The sequence below is a fragment of the Physeter macrocephalus genome, chromosome 12 (assembly GCF_002837175.3).
Source record: "Physeter macrocephalus isolate SW-GA chromosome 12, ASM283717v5, whole genome shotgun sequence".
NCBI classification, from domain to species: Eukaryota; Metazoa; Chordata; class Mammalia; order Artiodactyla; family Physeteridae; genus Physeter; species Physeter macrocephalus.
In genome coordinates, this window is record NC_041225.1 from 11,247,176 (window position 1) to 11,248,424 (window position 1,249).

The following is a 1,249-nucleotide window of genomic DNA, read 5'->3' on the forward strand; positions in this document are numbered from 1 at the left end:
AGTTGCAGGATACAAAATTAATGCACAGAAATCATTTGCATTCCTATACACTAACAATGAAAGATAAGAAAGAGAAATTAAGGAAACACTCCCATTTACCACTGCAACAAAAAGAATAAAATACCTAGGAATAAACCTACCTAAGGAGGTAAAAGATCTGTACTCAGAAAACTATAAGACACTGATGAAAGAAATCAAAGATACACAAACAGATGGAGAGATATACCATGTTCTTGAATTGAAAGAATCAATATTGTAAAAATGACTACACTACCCAAAGCAATCTACAGATTCAATGCAATCCCTATCAAATTACCAGTGGCATTCTTTACAGAACTAGAACAAAAAATCTTAAAATATGTATGGAGATACAAAAGACCCTGAATAGCCAAACCAATCTTGAGGGGAAAAAAAACAGAGTAGGACGAATCAGACTCCCTGACTTCAGACTATACTACAAAGCTACACTAAGCAAGACAATATGGTACTGGCACAAAAACAGAAATATAGATCAATGGAACAGGATAGAAAGCCCAGAGATAAACCCACACACATATGGTCACCTTATCTTTGATAAAGGAGGGAAGGATATACAGTGGAGAAAAGACAGACTCTTCAATAAGTGGTGCTGGGAAAACTGGACAGCTACATGTAAAAGTATGAAATTAGAACACTCCCTAACACCACACACAAAAATAAACTCAAAATGGATTAAAGACCTAAATATAAGGCCAAAACTATCAGACTCTAAGAGGAAAACAGAGGCAGAACACCCTATGACATAAATCACAGCAAGATCCTTTTTGACCCATCTCCTAGAGAAATGGAAATAAAAACAAAAATAAACAAATGGGACCTAATGAAACTTAAAAGCTTTTGCACAGCAAAGGATACCATAAACAAGACCAAAAGACAACCCTCAGAATGGGAGAAAATATTTGCAAACGAAGCAACTGACAAAGGACTAATATCTCCAAAATATATAAACAGCTCATGCAGCTCAATATTAAAAAAACAAACAATGCAAACAAAAAATGGGCAGAAGACCTAAATAGACACTTCTCCAAAGAAGACATACAGATGGCCAAGAGGCCCATGAAAACCTGCTCAATATCAGTAGTTATTAGAGAAATGCAAATCAAAACTACAGTGAGGTATCACCTCACACCAGTTAGAATGGGCATCATCAGAAAATCTACAAACAACAAATGCTGGAGAGGGTGTGGAGAAAAGGGCACCCTCTTGCACT